The 20,255-nt window shown below is 36.8% G+C and overlaps 1 pseudogene; it reads right to left on the reverse strand.

Annotated features, from left to right (window-relative positions):
* The window catches only part of LOC136849803 (transformation/transcription domain-associated protein-like), a 69,799-nt pseudogene that overhangs the window by 34,852 nt on the left and 14,692 nt on the right, over positions 1-20,255 (reverse strand).

Raw genomic sequence — 20,255 nt, forward strand, 5'->3', positions numbered from 1 at the left:
TAAACTTTTCCTGGGAACTATCATTATCTGATGTATTCCACCACCAATACAATGCAGCAAGCAAAACATACCTGTCTAGACAGGAGGAGATGTAGATTAGCTTTAGGGTTGCTTTGCACCTTTACAGCTCCTTCTATATTAGAAGAACCATCGGCAGGGACTGAAGACAACTCCATGTCAATTTCATCCTAAAAGAGTAGAGCCAGAATTAAAAAACGGCATTCACTCACAGGTATTGTATTTGACAAAGCTACTTCCATGATGATGATCTGAAACATTTTAACACCATGATACTGAAACACATTACTCTTCACTTTAAATGCAATAAATTTTAATAAATGTTACCAAATTATTTTCATAAACAAGAGAGTGCAGCACAAAGCATCAATGAGAAACTACAAAAATGATAGTTACCAGAAGCATCCAATATTTCCAGTCTTAAGATCCCAAGTTCAAACACTTTGAAAGTACCAACACATTTACAAAATTTTCAACAACCTGAGATTAGCTGTTAACTCATTTTTCATGAGTAGTAATCCAACCTATACATTTTAATGAGTATTAGTCCTTATCACCAACTGCAAAAAATGTGACATTTCCACCCCATGAATGTCACTTGCCCATCTTATAGAAAATCAATACAATCTAGTTACAATAAAAACCAAAGGCCAAAAAGAGATATCTCAAAGAATATACCTTCTACAATTTCTGCTTACAGGTAAGGAGAGCATGCTATTTTTCACGTGCCTTTTTTATAGTCTAGTAGCACACGAATAAATATCATACTTGAGATAGTTCAAACATCAAGACAGAATTTTCCAGAAAGAATAAAAAAGCAAGTTTTAAAGTTTTCTTCTAAACTTGCCGTCAATTAGAGAAGAAACTTTAATACCTATATCAATTGAAAGTTTCATCACAACCCCATCAACGATATACAACTTCATTTGCACTCTCATATTTTTTCAGGCCTACAGTAGGTCTTTTGTTTACTAAACAGAAGAAAAGCAATGGTTCACAAGCATGCCAAATGGATCCAATGGTATCAAAAACTACCCTCCTACTATTTAACACTTGTTTTTTCTTAGATAGATATCCATTACATCTGTATCCAGCCTATAACTGTTATGCATTTACTTTACAATTTGTTTTATTCAGTGTACTCAATTTTTTGTGTGGTTTCATGGTTAAATTTTGTGGTCTGTGATATTTGTGCTATTTTCTTTTGTGTAGCGTATTTTTACTGTAGAGTATACTGTTCAAGTATGGCGCAGCAAACATGTCAAAATATTCTAGGTAAGCCCTGTTGTACCGTCATGTCCTTGCCCAACAAGAGCCCTAACCTACTATGCAGCACCTGTAGTGGCCAGTAATCTATCTCTTCTATCAGTTTTGAGACATGTCATGGATGGCTGACTGATCAGCAGTTACTTCATGTTAAAAGGACATACAGATCAAGCTGGGAGAAGAACGTTGCTGCAGACCTGTTCTGTTTACTTGTTGGCGAACTAGTCTTCATCTTCTGTGATATTAAGGGATGGAGTGAAGTGGCCATAACAGGCCCCCAACGTCCTCCCCCCAACCCCGCTCCTTAACCAGAGTCTAACGACTTATCTGGCCACCACTGCATTTAATCCGCTTCTATACCTGCCCCTTCCATGCCTGTTCTGCCCGATGACAGTCCTACCCGCTCAACTCTGCCTGCTCACCGTTTGTTTGCCCTGATACCCCTTGATCAACCCAACTGCTCCATTCGTACTCTGACTGTTACCCATCAAAATTTTCCTTCAAAATTATATAATGAATTATACTGCACCAGTAATCACAAATATGATTGTAAAATTGAAATGCAGCAATTTGCTTGCAATGTATTGCAACTTTGCATCCATATTCATGGTCGGAAGCCCAAAACACCTATCTCACTACTTCAAATGATCATACACATGGGTCCCTACTGACCTGAATATATTACCAGTCAAATGGGTTTAGTATTCTCAATAACATGATGAGAGTTCAACAAATGTGAGTTTTCCCTATTTTATTAGCTCAAACATGGATATACCTTCAGGTTTGGGACTAAGCACCTCGCAGTATCAGTCTACTTCTGAAAAGTTTTACCAAAGGGACGTTACACTTAAATTGGTGGATTTGTTCTCAGGCCAAGTAGTCATGGTGAGTTAAGTTTCGTCCATGGAGAAAGACTTTGGATGTTGGAAAGTCTTTTATCTTCTACTCTGTAATTAACATTCATCTAATCAATAATGGTTTTAAGAGATGAAGGTCTCCAAGGGTTCTTAGCTTCCATCTAGCCTTCTTGTATTATCAGCTTCTACTGCTTCCTTGAATGTTTTGTGGTTGTCAAAACTGAACATCAGAATATCTTACAGGTAGAAGCATCTTCTTTCAAACTCTATGGGCTTTCAGCTATTCTATGTAACCTCTGAGTTATTTGAGCCTTGATTTCTAATTCACAAAGCACCCAAATGCTCTTTTGAATCCTTTGATACTAGCAAATAACCTGGGACGCTCATATCTTAGTTTTGCATCTAAAATTAAATTTAGGGCAATATATGACTGATGGGGACACAATGAAACAAACGGTTTAAAACAAGAAAACTATTTTTTTTCATACAAACCCATCAATCATATACTGATTTCCCATCTCCAAATCCTTTGAATTTTGCCGCTTTGCATCCTGACTATAGGGATAGGTACCTATGTGGAACATACATGAATGACCACACTTGTCTGGTAGACAAAAGTCTTGAGTCTGGAGGCACTCAAGATAGCAAATGATAATAATATATGACTGATGGGCTAGCATGAGGAAACTAGTTTTGTGTTATGAAAAAGTGTCTTCCTCCCAACAAAGCATACACTGTAGCAGCAGATATTAGTGCCTTTAATCAATGCTGAACCACCAGAATGCATACAGTAATAGTATTTATTACAATAACAGTAAGAGTTATTCTTAAACAGTTGAACAATGCAGCTCATACATGACAATAGAGAAGTACTAACTGTGAAAAAAGTATGAACCTTGCAATTCGATGTTCACTTACAGGAAATTATGATGAAAGGTCATCTATAGTTATAACATTATTGCCTCATAAATGTCTTATGACATTAGTTTCAGAAAAAACATATAAGATACAGAAGAATTATTTTCAACTAAATCCACCACAAGCAAAACTGACATGGAGGGGGAGATATATGTTAGAGCTTTCAAGAAAGTAGTGAGCTCAAACAACAATAAGATCAAGATTAGCTTCCTGTACAGGCATGTCAAAAAGTTTGGAAAATCATGCAGACAATCTGACATACAACTCAAGACAGCAAAAATTACTATTAGTACAACTGTTACTGATTAATTTTTCAAGTCATTACATAACTTTAATTCTTTCTGGAACATTTTCTTAAAACTAATCTCTCTGAACTACAACTCAAACAAAATGAAAGTTCCTAAAAACATGACAGCAAAACTTCTGAAGGTATTGTCAAATAAATCTGGTGAAGACTTAATGCCAGTAAAGATTATAGAACCAAAACACCTTACTAAAATCAAATATTGTATAGCAGACTAATTTGCACATCCTCTGAATGAGGAAAAACAGTAGTGTAAAATGATGTTATACTCCAAGTGCTAAAATACTGAACTTCAAGAGTTGCAGTAACATCTTGCTCCATTTATAAAGAAGTATCATTATGTAACCTTCCACAAGTTTTAATATTTTTTTAATCGAAATCTACACATAACGCTGTTATGAAAACATAGTAAGGAATACTCAAATAATGAAAGTACCAGCAAAAGTAAGGGTCAAAACCTTCAGTACCATCAAGGATATGTCACTTGAAGTACAACCAATCCAAATCTAAGCAAGCACAAATTAAAAGGAACAGAAAACCCAAGTTAGTTAGAAAACCAATTGAAAACTCAACTAACATACTGAGACCCATCAGTTACATAACCAAAGTTAGTTAGAAAACCAACTGAAAACTCAACCAATATACTGAGAGCCATCAAATACATAACCAAATTCCAAGCTACTGACAAACAAGCTTGATTTCTCAAGAAACAACCAACCTCCAATGGCATTGAGACAGACTGAGGTTTTACCTCCTTTTCTACACTTCCTTCTAGAGCCGTATCAAGGTCTGAAGTCTCCTCTTTGATGCTGGCAAACACTGAAAAGTTGGCTCTTTCCGCTGCATCAGCCCAGTTTATTACAGCCGTTACACAAGGGAGGAGGACTTGAAAGTTACTATTCTGTATTGGATTACCTGAAAAGAGAAAAAATACCAGTATGATTCTCTAAAAGATTAATCCAATTTATTTCATATACACTAGATACTGCAATAAATAAATGATAATGAACCAAAAATAACATTGCTGGATACAATATCACCCAGTAACTGAATTGAGTACAACACTTACTTTGAGCTGTGACCAATAACAGCTGAATGCACTGTTTGATCCAATAATGAGGGCCCATGTGGTCCCAGTTCTGGGAGCATATTATGTAAAGTAGCCGATCATTAACACGTGTCTGCATGCTATCATGGAACACCTGAAACACAACACATATATGTATTGGAAATATAAGCTTGAGTATAATAGATCACATATGAATAAATCTAAATTCCCCTTTACCCTACCTTAACAATACTAAACACAATCATATCTTGACTTTAGCAATTTACTTGAATACTTGCTGATGGTGCTTATGTTCACCACATGTAGAGCATATTGGCTAAATCACTATTTCATACAGCAGCAGCCACTGAGACAGGCAACCTAGTACCTTACTTATCACAGACCTAACTGAAGCAAAGATGAGCGAAGAGAAGGAAAAAACAGTACAGCCTAACCCCAAATATGGCATTGGGAATTTTTTTGCATCAACCCTAAAAATGGCATTCCATGTTAACTCACAGGCTGTCCCAAAGGGTTTGTTCTTAACAAATATATTAACATAGATTACATAAATCATGATTTACCAATCGGACACATGGATAAACTAAAAATTGGAACATAAAATTTAGGTCAATGGCCAAGTGCTGGGACCTATGGGGTCATTCAGTGTTTACACAACTAAAAATGTAGAAGATTCTGATAATTTCTTTAAAATTTTTTTTCCCAAACTTGATGCTTGCTGTTGGCTGAAAACTGGACAATCAAATATAATGTCTAACTATAAATACTGGGCTGAATTCCGGGACTTTGTCATAAGGGCTATTCATAAAATAACCACTGGTCAAACAAAGGTGATCATCTGAAAACAGGATGCTATCACTTGTATAAGGCATTCTTTTGGGAATGATATCCACTGCAATGCAATAGCAGGTTTCAATTGTATTATTCTGTCACTGCCAGATTCCTTATTCCACACAGCTTGCTATTTACTATAGATGATGGAACATCTGTCCTTCCTGCGTTTACAAAACTTTTCCCATTGAGGAGAACACCAATTACAACATTCCTAACAAGGGTAATAGAATGGATTATAAAATTTACAAGCAGATACCAACACCAACCTGGAAAAATTTGGCTCTTATATGTGGCTGAGTGCATCTTAAACCAGACAAAAATGCTGGTTCCAGCTTTGCTGTCAATTCAGTGTTTCTTAATGTTTCATCACGATACACATGAATCACAAGTTCCAAAAACTGAGCCATTAACTCAGTGTCCTCAGAAAATCTTTTTTCTACATACTGCATTAACTTGACCAACAAGATTGACTTTTCTCTTAAACTAGGGCCCTGATTGATGGCTATTGGCGTCTTGTTCTTTACCCACTCTTCCACCATCTGCAAAGAAAAAATGAGATATTACTTCAACACACTTCCTGACTTATGCAGTCCAAGTAAAGAAAAACTGAATAAAAGGGTACCTCCCAGAGATCACAGTTCTGAGACCTCTGCCATTCAGCATCAGAACAGACTCTTCAGTGATATTGGCTGCAGCTATTTACCAACAGCTTTATTAAAAAAAGCAACAAGCCTTACCTTTGTGATAGCTTTCATAACTTTGACATCAGGAGTTTTCTCAATAAGACCAACCAAGATTGTGCCGATAAAGGCTTTCTTCATTTCCACACCCATGACACCAACACGATTTTTTACCAAGTCCAACGAGAGAATCAACAGCTCGCTTCCAACTAAAATGACAAAAAATTGCAATAAATCAATCATATATTCATTCAAGTGTATTAAGCTCCTGACCCAAAATAACAATAAAAGTTAGATCTTGATACACAAGCTTCAAGCAGCAACTAAATTACAGAACACCAAGAACATGAAGTTCTTATTAGTCAGATGAAACAGGTAGCTAATTCTAAAAGAAAAAAATCTTGAGGATGTATTTAGTTAACAGATCTGAGGCAGACATGACTGTGGGAGATATGATACACAACCTAATTTCTAATTTTAAATTTCAGAATTCTTTTAATAAAGGACAGAAATATCATGAATACTGTTCTGTAAAACATAACAATGACCTTACTAGCATTCCAATATTATTGGTACATGTATAAGGCAAATTTACTGCCGTATGGGGGCCAGCTTCCACTTTCTCAACAAACAATTGTTAAATTTATTCTTTTTTATATATGGAAACCAAGAAAAAGCCAATATCATAGTAAGGTAACATGCACATGGATTAAATATGACAGTTTCAAAGTTATTATACTATATGCAATAATTTTTTCCTTTGACACTTTCTCAAAACTTGTAGTCTAAAGAAGTAAAATTTCATATCTTAGAAATGACTGCATGAAATCCAGTAAACCTTGTAGGCTTGTGGTAAAACTATTGAAGTTAAATTTTTCATTAGGAAAAATATTTTGGTGTGTAAATTTTTTTGCATTAAAGGATCAGCCGCCCTAAAAAACCCAATAATCTTTAAAATATTTGACTTGCTGAAAAAAATTCTATAGCTTTATAGGAGTTCAGAATGTGTCACGAAATATTATGCTAAAATTTGCCATATTTCTCTAGTTATGGCCTAAAATGTAACAATAACTATATACCCATAAAAACACCAGTAAGCGCAAATGATTTAGTCTGGTATAGTTTTTTTACGCGATATATATTGAAAACTTCCTTTGAAATAAATGTATAATGTCAATAATATCCTACTCAGCACCTTTTAGTTATTCCTAGCCATGACAACGCACATCATACCATGGCGCGATTTGGCGAGAGTTGCCTATAAACTTCCAAGCTAGAAGGACACGTTTTCATGCTCGCTAGCCTTGACTGAACTCTGTATTTTTCTGAGGTGTTTTTGTTTTCACCGTGCCTAAAAGGTCAAGAGTTCACTTCATGCTTCTAGAATGCGGAAAAGCCAAGTGGAAAAGTCCAGGCGAAAGTAGAAGAAAGAGTTCAAGAAATTAGTGCCATAGAGGGAATGGAGCGACGAGAGAGAGAGCTGTCGCCCATCAAACGGGCGCAGGCAGCGATCTCTGCTGACCAGAGACCAACCCATCCACCCCTAAATGCCTCTTTATTTGTTCGTCACTGCAAAGGGAAAAGATATTTTAGAAAAAAAGCAGTAGCTCGGAGGCTGATATTATAGGCGATCCTGAAAATAAAATGATCATAATAAGTGAAGCAAGACTTGATGAATTACTTGAATCACGAATCCCTAATTGTGAATGTAAAGTAATTCCCAGGATCCATTTGGCAAGGGATGGATCCGAGACACTAATAAAAAGTGTAGGCAACTAAGATACCTAGAGTAATACCTTGCAGCAAGATCAGACAGGGGACCAGGAACAAAAATTTATAGAGAACGTGTCTTAGGCACATAAATAATCAATTAATATTCTTATTTATAATCATTTTGCATTAATTAATACCCAAAAATAAACATTAAAACCATAAATTAATTGTAACACAGTCTTTGAAGTCCCTTTTACTTTTTATGTAACTAAAACTTTGAAGGCCCGTTTCTCAAAACATAAGTTTTTCGCCTTTAAAATGCATCTCTCCCTTAGTATTGGACCAATCTAAATGAAATTTTAAATATAACATGGGGAAACATGGTAGATTAAAAACAAAGCAAGGATTTTTAATATTTTGAGTTTCTGATTTTTGGCAATTTTTTTTTCTGTAATTTTCGGGAAAATTTCATTGAAAAAAAAAAAAAAATTCATATCTCGAAAAATAATTGAAAATCAAAAATCCCCCGACTTTGTATTGAAAAATCCATATGTGTTTTATACGTAGTTCAAATCTCATCCCTTAAAACCAAAAGCAAAGGAGGAGATGCATTTTGAAAATGGCCATTTTGGCAAAAAATGCTCAAGCGTCACAAAACCTAAGGTCACTGAACAAAATTTTTTCCCAAGTTCCACACAATATCCTTTAACAAACCCCTATATATCAACAACCTGTCGTTAAAAAAGTCGTGGAAACCAAGCCGATCCCTTAATAAAGTATGAAGAATGGTATCAGTTTTTTCTTCCATAAATTTTATAAACTTGCAGAAGACAGAAATTTTTGGTTTTCTAACAAGAAAATTTTTAAGCATTGGTGAAATAAAGATGCATGATAATTTGAAGCAAGTCCCTTTGCCTATGCAGTCAGAGGGCCAACAAACATTATAATGGGGCCTCAAGGCACCAGCATCTCCCTTATAAGAAAGCCCAAAAGCTCCTGCGCTTACCTGCACTATTATCTGTAGCTGTATGACTTAAATGGTCTCTTGCCATTCGCTGTAAAACCTTCATGAAGGGCATGATCAGGCGATCGATGTAGCAAGGGTTGTTTTGGCATGCTGCCTTCAGTATCATCAATGTCCCAAATAACATGGTTGGAGGAGCACTAGCACTTTTTTCATATGAGGATAAACCCTCAAATATTATTTTTGCTATCTGAGCATACAAATCTTCAAGCTCTTCATACCGAGAAGCCACAGTTGCACTTGTTGGTTCAGTAGGGAAGGTTGCCATCAAACGTGCTAAAAAGAGAATGCAAGACGCACTACACGAATTGCTGTATGTCATGCAAGCCCACTAAACCACGCTTCAGTCCACGCATTGCTTGCAATATCTGCTCTTTTCTCAACGTACCAATTAGGTAAGTGAAAACTTCTAGTCCAACACAAACATTAGCTAAGTTAGGCTGGGATGATTCCAAACTCAAGAAATGTTTATCTAGCCAGGCTAATTTGGGATCTGCGTTTGGCCACATATCAGGCTTAAGAGCTCTCTTCAAAAGAGTTACACAACGTGCTGATAGTGCCTCACCAGGAGCCACCATGCCTGGTGTAGTAGTGCTCTCATTAACCTGACATGCAAGTCGAAGCAGAAAGTACACAACTGCATCTGCTTGTGTTTTTTCCATTGGTTTATTCATATCAATGCTTCCCCTAGAGCTGCCCCCAACAGATACACGAGCTCGTTTTGCATCTGGTCCTTCAGTTGAAGAAGATCGCTTGATTCCACCAGGTTGCTGTAAATGGGTAACCAAGCTTTCTGAACCACTATCACTATCAGCATCTTCCTTCACTCTTTGCTCCTCCCACTTGATACAAACCTATATAAAAAACAATATTAATAATACATCCACATCTCATTTAGAAAAAGAAATAAGAACATTACAATAAACTTCCTACAATATGGCTTGAAATACTAATCATTACTAAAAAGCTCATCAAAATTAACAAACATTAATATTCCAATATCGAATCTCAATAAAAAAATCTTCTCACAAACATTAATATTCCAATATCGAATCTCAATCATAAAAATCATCTCATAGATGAACTATAGCTTGATAATAAGGAAATTCACCAGACCTACAAGCCAAGTTTTCATGTTTCAAAGACTGGGAAAAAGTATTACTTATTGAAGGAACAATTTCCTTGAAGTTAAATCCTGAGGTGTTTGATAAAACTAATATTGCATGAAAGATTTCTCCCTAGTATTAGGCAAAATCACTAAAAGTTACTCCAATACCTAGATTATAATATATAGTTTACATGGACTATAATCTATTTCAAAACATTAAAAATTATTACTATGTCAATATTTAATGAACACTGCAAAACTTAAAATTTCACATGTAAATCTGAGTATATTTATATAAAACTTTCAAAATTGCATTGACCATATGGAACACAAGAAGAAAATGAAGGTAAAACCTTGGCATTGAGGAGAAAATAAAACCTTTTGCACGGAGGATGATACCTATGCATTTTAACAAAGAAGAAAATGAAGGTAAAAACCCTAGGGCATCGAGGAGAAATAAAACTCTTTTGCACCGGAGGATGATGCCTATGCATTTACAGTTAGGTTTTTGGTCTAGTTTATTCAATTTATGAATTAATTGTTGTGCTACTATTTATACAACCCAACAGCTCTCCAAAAATTAAAAAACTATGCCATTTCACAGGGAAATAGGGCCCTCACTTCAGCTAAGTCAACAGCCAATCTCCTTTGATCCAAGTTAGCTGTTGGAGTGAAGCCAAGCCGATGCATTGCTTGGGTGATGTGATGTGTTAGATGGTGACGTACTGGATAATATACATTTGCGGCGGACAACTAACTGTAAAATGTGCACCAACTGTCCAACTGAATGACCCTCTTCTGCAAATTTTCTGAGTCCAATGGGTCAACATTGTGTTACCTGAAAGAATTTGTTAAGGTCTTTGAAGCATACTACAACAAAATATATCACAAGAAAAACAAATTTTCCTCTTTCAGATTATTGCAGGAAACATATAAGTTTGATATAAATAAATTCAGTTTCAGGAATAGCTATATATATTATATATGGTACAAATGCAACACTATCTTAATATGTGCAAACAAAGAACTTACTTAATTTCTTAATTTCCTTTATTACAGTTTTAAACTTGATGACTTCAATTAAAGTTTTTACCCTATACCTCTGTAACTGTATACCCCTTGGTATCTTTGCAGCCATTTTGTACTAAAATGACTCCCTCTAAATTTACTGCTGCTTTTTCTCTTGTTAATCCAATTTTGCTTTTCTTATACTCTGTAACACAGATCAATTTGCTATCTTCCATCAAATATCACAAAATGTAAGCCCATATGGTATATACAGTAGTGTCCTTCCATTAACGTCACTAAGTATGCAAGAAAACAAGGATCGCAGTACAAGTATAATAACAATAATTTGCAATAGCTTATGCAAGATAACTTACCATCTTCCATTCGAACAGGCATGGCGATGTCAGGATTTCTAATGCTTGATTTAACAACACTTTTTAAGCCTCCATTGCCATGTGCTTTAACAAACTATGGAAAACCTGAAGAACAATACGTTTATGGATGGCAAATTTGGCAATAATGTGTGATAACAGTAGATGACCATGGTACTTTGTGGCTGGATCGACACAATTCTTTGAAAGCAAACATGGCCAGAAGCAAGGTCATGAGCCTCCTCAATTTCTGTCCTTGCCCTCTTATTACCAGCATCGTGAATGTGGGCAGAAGCTTGTTCCACAAGAAGACAGGAGAACTGAAGTAATAGGATCCCACAGCATCACTATAAACAAATGGTTCATCTGGATTGATAACACGAGTGATGAACACTGATGCAACATTATCATGGTGGTCCTGGTCAGGAGCTGGAGGATATCAATCAATTTTTCACCATCTCACTTTCTAAGCTTACTGTCAAACACGGAATAATTATATACTGTAGTATGCGGGCCTTCAACTCTTGAGGTACATTCACATCTTCAAAACTTCCACAACTGGAAAAGGGCAGACTCCTTCCAATCCACAGAGAATGTCTGAGCAACAGTTTGTTCTGTAAAAATCTCTTAGAACTGAAATCTGGAATGAAACGCCCAATAAAAGCTCTTATAACTGGAACAGAAGTTTGATATCTTCTGTGATGTTTAAAATAAGTGAGCAAAATTGACACAACCATTCGGAGTTCTTTCCAATGCATAAAATCTGTGCTTTCAGCTGAATGGTGCTCTCCTGAAATTCATCTGATATCCACAGGTTCTTCAACCATAACCAACTGACTCTGTGAAGCCAGCCAACTCTCATCTGGAACGAGTAAGTAGGAGAATAACACGTACTCCGGTACTGAAGCTGTGCTCTATCAGCAGTAGGTACAGGCTGTTGCTGCTGCTGCTGCTGTTGTTGCTGCAAACTTGCTCTGCACTGTAGTTGAGTGTTGCAAGGACGACAGAAAGCAACTTTTTCTGTACAAGATTGTAAATGCTGTCTGAATGGAGCATCTTTGTGATGAATCAAAATTCAAGGTACTTGAGCCACTGTTGGTCTCTGGCATAGGATCAGACAAAGAATAGCTCAACAGTTTCCGCTGGATACCACTTAAAGAAATTTCATTAACGGTTTCGAATGGACACCAGCTTCAATTGACAATGCCACGTTCTGTCTGCAGCACTAAGCTTGCACAACACTTCTCGGCGAACTGAAGCTGCTGGTATCTGGTGGAAAATGCCAGCAATATTGGCACACAGTTTCAAGTCACTGTTGTCTTGTTTAGTCACTCCAGTGTTTTGCTTCCTTGTAACAATAGCCATCTCAATTAGGCTCTTGCATGTTGAGGAGCTGCTCACAAAGTTTTTTCATTGAATGTATAAGGGAAAGATTCGTCAGATATGAAAGCCTATGAATGACTGGAAGTGTTACACTTCTGTAATGGCAAAGCTGTGATAATAAAGGAGCATGAAATTATGAACCATTTCCATATCCATTTGACAGCCCTTCTGGAATTTATTCAAGCACTCAAAAGCTGTTTCTTGAAGCTCAGGGTGGGACGAATTATTAAGAGCTTTGTATAAAGTTGGGAATATTTTCTCTCTTATCTGAGGAATGTAATGACAAGCTGCCAAGGCTTTAAGGGCTGATTTCCTAAGTGGAACAAGGTTTGCAATATTTTTGTAACAAGAGAGCTTTGCTAAATATGAATCTTCTGTCTCAACCAGCATGTGCAGCTCTGAATAGAAAAACTTATGCTCACTGACAGTTAAGTCTAAAGTAAAGAGTCTGGGTTCCAGAGTAGTGCAGAAAGTGTTGCCCTCCATCAAACCTATCTGAACATTTGCAGGCTGTTGACGCAATGGATGTTTTTTGGGTGGAATCATGTCAGCAAGAACATCTTTATGAGGCTGCATAACCTCAGTAATGCCCCGGCCACTTAATTTAGCTAACACATGAAGACTCTGCATAGCTTGTTCTCTTACTGTGGTGTTTGGAGATGTTACTTGTCGTACTAATTCATGAGTTACATCATGGAGAGACTTTGTCTGAATCTGACGCATTTCATCTGTGTTGTGTTCTTCCTTTAACTGAGAGCCACATACTTGCAACATTCTTTCCAAATTATTCTTAGCCATGTCTACTGCCCCACTCGATACTTCCCCAGTTAGATCCATCATTACAAAAAGAAGAGCTCTTAAGAACAGAAACTGATGTTCAAGGACCCATTTCAAAGCCATTCTTTCAAACAAAAATTTTATAGCTATACATCCTCCAAGTTTTGCATACCAAGCTCTTTCATAGCAAAGTCCACACATCTTTTCAACTAGATATTCCATTAGAGGTAACTGGCATGCTCTTTCCTTAGAACCCAATATGTTTGTTGCAGCCTCCATAATAAGGACAAGGGCAAGATGACCTGGCTTACAAAGTTCCTTTTCTTCATGTCCCATGATCACAGCCAGAGCATCTATCAATACCAATGGATCCATTCCTTGAACTTTATTCCAGCGACCCATCATGTTAAAAGGCCCAGCTTGCTGTGCAATGGCAACCATGGTATAGTGCCTAACTAAAGACACCATAGTTGGTAATACACTTTGTCTTAATTCCTTGATGGCAGCGGCTACAAACATGGCTGTGACTGCCATCTGATGCACCTGTCGAGCTTGATCATCTTGGCATTTATAGTAAGTACCATGAACAGAAGAAATTTCACCATCCCTGAAACTGGGATGAGTGAAAAGCTTATTTACCATGTGTTTATCTTCATCATACTGCATGGACCCAATAAGGAAGCACTTGATGACCTCCCAACACTGGCGACGATACCATGGTTCGGTATTGGATGTCTTGAGAGCTGTAAAGGCTGTCTCAATAATTTTTTCGACTGGTAGATTTATTGGAGTCTTATGTTCTTGAAACTGAATTGTTATACAAGTACTTGGATTTTCTTGCTCATTGTACTCCAACTTCTGGGGCTCAATCATCATTTTCCTGTTCCCACCACCAAACTTCCCAAGCACTCGAAAAGCTACTTGAGCAATGTTATCATTTGGGTTTCGTAATGTTTTCCATAAAGCTTGCATTAGTTCGGCTCGGACTGGTTGAATATGCTCATATAAGAAATCTGGTTGTAGGTTATCCACACACAGCTCAAGGGTTCTTAGACCTTGGGAAATCAATGTTTGGGAGCCATTTAGAGCTGATACAAGAGGATCCATAAGCATGGGGAGGTATGGAAGAAGGGAAGAGAGACGGACAGGCACAGTCAAGCACAATTCAACAAAAAGGTCTTTCATGTGCTGTTTATGCAGCCCACTTTGCAAACTGTTGAGTCCTTGAAGCAACGTTGGTAACAAAGGAAGAAACTCTTGGTATAAGAGATCATGGCTTCCTCCACCAATGGACCTGAACAATGCTCTTAAAAGTAGAAAATAATTATAAGGATCCTTGGCACTCATTGCCAGTTCCATTGATCTGTTCACAATTTGGTGCAGATGAGGCTTCAACATTTGCTCATTTTCTGCTGCAAACAGTGAAACAGAACCAAAAACTAGCTTGAACAATTTCAGGTACAAATTTGATCTGTCCATTGATGTACCCATTTCCTCCATGTGGCCTAGAAGGTATTCAACCAAAATAGTGGCAAATATGGGAGAAGTAGTTGAGTTAGCCAGAAATGAGTTGGCAACAATTTGGAGGGCCGTGTTATGATATATTCTTTCCACCACATAATCGATGGTTGTAGAAAATATTTCTCTAAAAGTATTGGGATTCATCATTATGAAGACTCCTGCAAAATGTTCTAAAACTTCTTTCTCCTCTTTCGATCTAACAGTCTGAGGCACCTGTCCCCTTTGCCCTAAGGGTTGCTGGTTACCTGGTGCATTCAATGTATAAATATCTAAAGCTTGCATTGCCCACTTCACCAAGCGTATAAATACTAGAGTTTCCTTAGGATGGAAAGCCTTGTTTGGAGGTAGAGTTGGTGGATCAACAGCTGATTTACACTGTGCACATCCCCAGGTAATAGTTTTTACGCCACACACCAAAGTTTTCACTAAAGCCCTACAATCTACAACACTGTAATTAACTGTGACATTTGGAGGAAACCCTATTCTTTGTGTATCTCTGTCCTTGTTTTCATTTTCATTCACAGTCACTTTAACATCCTCCCTGGGTTCTTCTTTAATGGCTTCTTTCAATGCACCCGCAGTGGTGGAAGTACTGGGATTGCTACTGTTGATGGCTCCTGGAGTTAAGGTGATTGCAGGAGTTGAAGGTTGTTGCTGCTGCTGCTTATTCTTCAAGTACGGCAGTTGCAATTGAGCAATAGTTTTAAATTTATTCACAAAAACATATAACATTCGGATTAGTAAGTCTCTTCCTGCACCAGGTTCAGCTGGATTTGCTTCACTACGACTTCTAATACAGTCTACTAAGTTGAGTAATAACTTGCAGGACATGGTTTGAATACTTGTAGGCAAAGTCTCATCATGAATATTCTTGGAGAACAAATGAACTGCTCGTGTTAAGGCTCCCATGTCCAGCTGCTGACGCACATGATGAACGAGATCAGCCAAGGTGGAATAAGCAAGGGGTCGCAATGTCTCATGTGCTGTCCACCCTCGACCAAAGAGCAAGCTTTCATCAAATAACTTATCAATGTGCGGGACAAATCCTGGAGGAAAAAAAATTACAATAGCTAATTGAATTTCTGGAATCCAAAACTTTAGAAAAAACATTAGCAATTTTCCAATAGCAAAGCCAATTGAACCATAAATCATATAAATTTTCATAATAAAATTTATTACAGGTATTCCCCTACTTACGATGGGGTTAGGTTCCAAAAAAACCAACGTTTGTTGAAAAAATCGTAACTCGAGTACGGCCTAGCCTACACTAGGGTAATCAGTATCATCTATACATATATGGTAGGCTAGCCTACACTACACAGTATACTTTATACATATATGGTATAGTAATTATTAGTGTCAGCTAATTCTGAAGGTTCAATGCAGATTGACAAGATAAGCCAGTATAAAGAGAAATTGAATAACAAACAAGGCCTAGCCTGCACTTTGGTATATCATATACGGTAGCCTAGCCTACTACATTATACTGTATTCTATTTTCACATAATAACACCGCATTATGCAAACATCAAAATAACGAATGTGCATCCTTTCCATGGATCTTTTAAAAAGTTATGCTTTACTACACTGTATCCAATTGTATATATTCTCATATTGCTTTTGCATTATAAATTGCGTTCAAATGTTTTGGTTTGGGAATCGATCAAGGGGTGTTTATTTTGCCGCATTAAATCAGTTCACAGCGCATTTCTTGCTTCTAGTTAGCGTAAATGAATCTCTAGATACTTTATTTATATGGGACAAGGATATTTTTCGTTATACGAAGTGTTTTTAAGTCGAAATTTAATTTCAATATCTCAAGTTGAAATATAACTTGATATGTCTTGTTGTGAAATTAATTTAGCTATTTTTTTGTTAATAGATGACGCTGGTGGCTGGCCGTTTGGGGGCATATGTAAAAAAAAAATCAAGATTCCATTCGCTATTTTCTCTTGATTTCATCATCATCATACTATGACCTTTTCGTATTTATCTTTTATTGGCATGAAAACAGCAGTAACATGTGTTCTTTCATGCCCGGTAGTTTTGAGTTTCATCCATGTTGCCAATGCATGATAATTTATAGTCATTAGCAGCTTGAACATTGTTTTTTCAGCTTCAGCTACAACTTGCAGCTTAAATTTACTGTAGCAGTATATTTCCTTGCCAATCTTTTCTCCAAAGCGGATAAGGGTGTAGTGTAAAAATATATCAGTACTTAACGTCATTTTTAACAAAACTACGGTAATTGTTTAACCGTACGATGATTGAAATACAAGCAAAACAGTTGTTATCTGATTCGGTTATTAGCAAAACAAGTTTCTCGTTCGGTTGTTTATGGCTTTACGCATTTTTGCAAGAGTATAAGGTTACTAACAATATTATTTGTACGCTGTTGCCTGTGCCCGCTTGAAATTTTAAAATATTATCTATATATTGTCGTACCGGTATTAATTGCTAACTCCATTGTAAACTCGAATTATCGTAACTCGTGCACTACCTGTATTTACAAACGCACAAAAATTGCAAACGAACACTGACCTATTTTAACTTCCGATACAACGCGAGCAAGTGAGGGCGGCTCACTGAATTATTGTACCTATTCCAGCCTCTAAGACCAAGCGTACGATACACGTGACGCTGCCTGATTGTGCGTTGTTGCTCGCGCCAGTCGCCATGAAATTTAAAAATACGTGTTTTTCATAATATTGCTGCATCGATATTAATTGCTAACCCCGTAAGCGAATTATCGTAACTTGAGCACTACCTGTATTTGGATACTTATCTACTGTTAAAGTTAGCTTATATCTCCTCGCCTGCTGGCGTGGAGATATAGGTTAACTTGTAACAGTAGGTAAGATTCATCCCATATAAAACTGTCTTATATAAAAGGTCAAATACAGTATTATACAATAACATGTTAATGGGGTTGTATAACTTGAAAAACAGCTTGAATAATGGGGGTTGTATAACTTGAAAAACAGCTTGAATAATGGAAGATGTCTAAGTGGCAATCTTCTCATAGAATGTTACAAAACTGTTTTAACATACAAAAAAAAAAAAAAAAAAAAAAAAGTGAACACTAAAGGAAGTTAAAAAAAACTTACTGTTTCGTAGCTCAAGGGCCAATATGTGTTTGGTTGCGATAAGTAACTCTTTCCGCAAGTGGGCAACCTCATTGGGGCACAATGCAAGCAGTGTAAGCATTCCCTGCACAAGCTTTGGGGAATGCTGGGCAACAACATCTTGGTAAATCTTCAAAATGTAGGCTAGAAAAGAGAGGGTTTTGATCTGTGCAGCAATGAGATCAACAAACACCTCTTTGTTGAAGGATTCATGGTCTCTGCAATGTTAAAAATAAAATTACCAACAATAACTCTGAACAACTTGCATACAGAAACTAAACAACTAGTTTACTGTTACATACCCTTAAAGAGATAATCTGACCTATCTGTCAAGGATCCAATTTGACCAGAACACATTAATGTACATAAGCTGTGGTCAAAACCTAATTAATTTCCTGTTAAAAAAGTAATGTTTTTATCAATGAAAAAGCATGCTTTCCATCCACAGGATACCTTATTGTACCTCACCTATAGTTTGGGGGCCTGCCCTCCTGATAAGTAACAAAATTCATTAGGTAACAAAGATTTACACATAGTCTACATAATACTCAAGTACCAATTTACATGGCTTACAGTATACTGTACAGCAATTCCATATGAAGTAATTAATGATCTAACCTACCAGATTTTGTAATTATCATTATTTTCATTCAGAAGATAAACCCTATGGAAATGGAACAAGCCACAGGGGCCACAGACATGAAAGTCAAGCTTCCAAAGAATATGGAGTTCATTTGAAATAAATTACAGAAGATATGAAATACAAAAAGAAGAAAATATACATATGTATAAGGTGGCCTGTTTCAGGGCAGTACTGCATTGCATCTTCATTTGAACTTTTGAGGTTCTATTTGCACACCATCCTCTGGAGGCTGTTCCAGTCCTACAGTGTGAGGAATAAAATACCTCTAGAACTGAGAAGTTTGACAGTGTGACACATTTACTGCATACAGGCAGTCCCCGGTTTCTGACGGTTGCCGGCTTCTGCCCGTTCGAGGATTCTGGCGCTTTTCAAATATATTCATCAGAAATTATTTCCTGGCTTACGACGCATGTTCCGGGGTTATGCGCGTCGTCGACGCCGATCCGACGGAAGAAATATGGCCCCAAAATGGCAGAATAATCATAATTTGAAAGGTTTTTGATGTAAAACTCAATAATGCAGTTTACATCGTTTTCAATGCACGCAGAGCATTAAAAGTAAGATTTTCTTATGATTTTTGACGATTTTCGACGATGTTCCGGCTTACGACGATTTTCGGGTTACGACGCGGCGCAAGAACGGAACCCCCGTCGTAAACCGGGGACCGCCTGTATTAGTGCTGCTGTTCAGCAAATCTGGTCACTCTCAGCAGGAAAAGATGTGCTATATACAGTATTGTAGAGTGTAGTCTAACAAAAAAATGTAGCTGACTGCAGTAGTTCTATCTACTTCAGCTTATGAGATATGTAAAATACAAAAATACTATATTAAAAAATGACCACAATCACCTTTGTGTTTCTTTTTTAACATGTTAAAAAATACAAGAGGCTTAAAATACTGTACTCCCCCTGTATACTATTTTTACTTTATTATGAAGTATTTTTGTAAATCTGTGTTTTTGTCAGTTTTGACTTACAGTTATTTAATTTTTTATTTTATTTTCCCTTTTGCATACTGTCATTCATATTACTTATCTTATACTTTTACCTTATACTGTAGCTCAATTATGACTTGTTTTACAACTATCACTAGTCAGTCAGTATAGTTTTCTTACTGATTCATTTTATTTCATTTAATTCTGGAAATAAGTGACTGTGCTGATGGAAAATGTTACAAATTCCCAAAAGTTTGGCTGTACCTCTTATGATATTAAGAAATAATAATGTCTGCAATGTTACATCTTCTGGCTATCCTGTTCCACCTACAATTAGGTCAAAGATGGTAAGTGCACTTTATACTATTCTTTTGGCCTCAGAAACATGATATTTTAATGATAAAATAAAGTTTGTTCATACTTACCTGGCAGATATATATATAGCTGTATTCTCCAGTCCGACAAATTCCAAAAACTTGCGGCACACGCAGTGGGCAGGTGGTTAATACCCATTCCCGCGCTGGGAGGCGGTATCAGAACCATTCCCATTTTCTATTCAGATTTTCTAGTGCCACTGTCTCCTGAGGGGGAGGAGGTGGGCACTATGATTAGACTATATCTGCCAGGTAAGTATGAACAAACTTTATTTATCATTAAAATATCATTTTGTTCATGCAACTTACCTGTCAGATATATATATAG

This window comes from Macrobrachium rosenbergii, chromosome 21 (genome assembly GCF_040412425.1).
Source record: "Macrobrachium rosenbergii isolate ZJJX-2024 chromosome 21, ASM4041242v1, whole genome shotgun sequence".
In the NCBI taxonomy this organism is placed as follows: Eukaryota; Metazoa; Arthropoda; class Malacostraca; order Decapoda; family Palaemonidae; genus Macrobrachium; species Macrobrachium rosenbergii.